Raw genomic sequence first — 576 nt, 5'->3', positions numbered from 1 at the left:
TACAGCCTTGAAGTACACACGTGTGCACATCGGCTGTCTAGCACTACAGAGCACTTTGTACTTTCGGGCGTGAGGAGGTTATCGATTGCTCAATGCTCTAGGCTGACGACTTCCTCTTATGTTTGTTCTTTGAATATGAAGGAGAATAAATATATTTTTCCCATAAAACTTCTCACTGTTCTGCATTTCTGTTTGAGTTTATGATGTCCACTTTTTCATCCATGAAGTTATCGCTTCTCGGCCTTTTGGCTAAGATCAAAGTGTAGTATCTGTTCTTATCAGCTTAATATCTGATACGCGCCTCATCGAGGTGCCAGTATATTAAACTGATTTTTGGAAAATGACGGAGTGCTAGGGGCTTGCTCCACCTCTGTCGCGGGTTGACCCGGTATTGCAGTACCTCCGGGACCGGCCCACCTAATCTCTCATCAATATCTCCTCTTGAGGAGCTAATCAGTTAATGCTCTCGAGATTATGGAAAACACGCCCAGTCACTATTGTGACTAGTAAAGATTGCGTACGCGCACATCCTTATCCTATTACACGATAATTAAATTCTGAAGAAAACAGGCTAGT

The 576-nt window shown here is 43.1% G+C and overlaps 1 non-coding gene across 1 annotated transcript; it reads left to right on the top strand.

The window, feature by feature from the left end:
• The first annotated feature begins 229 nt into the window (after positions 1-229).
• Positions 230-422, top strand: LOC113473518. The gene has a single exon (XR_003395472.1). It is a non-coding gene; the product is annotated as a U2 spliceosomal RNA (small nuclear RNA).
• Positions 423-576: the final 154 nt, after the last annotated feature.

This window comes from Diaphorina citri, unplaced genomic scaffold, assembly GCF_000475195.1.
Source record: "Diaphorina citri unplaced genomic scaffold, Diaci psyllid genome assembly version 1.1 scaffold38559, whole genome shotgun sequence".
NCBI classification, from domain to species: Eukaryota; Metazoa; Arthropoda; class Insecta; order Hemiptera; family Psyllidae; genus Diaphorina; species Diaphorina citri.
The sequence above is the reverse complement of the archived record's forward strand: the minus strand, read 5'-3'. Positions and strand labels throughout refer to the sequence as shown.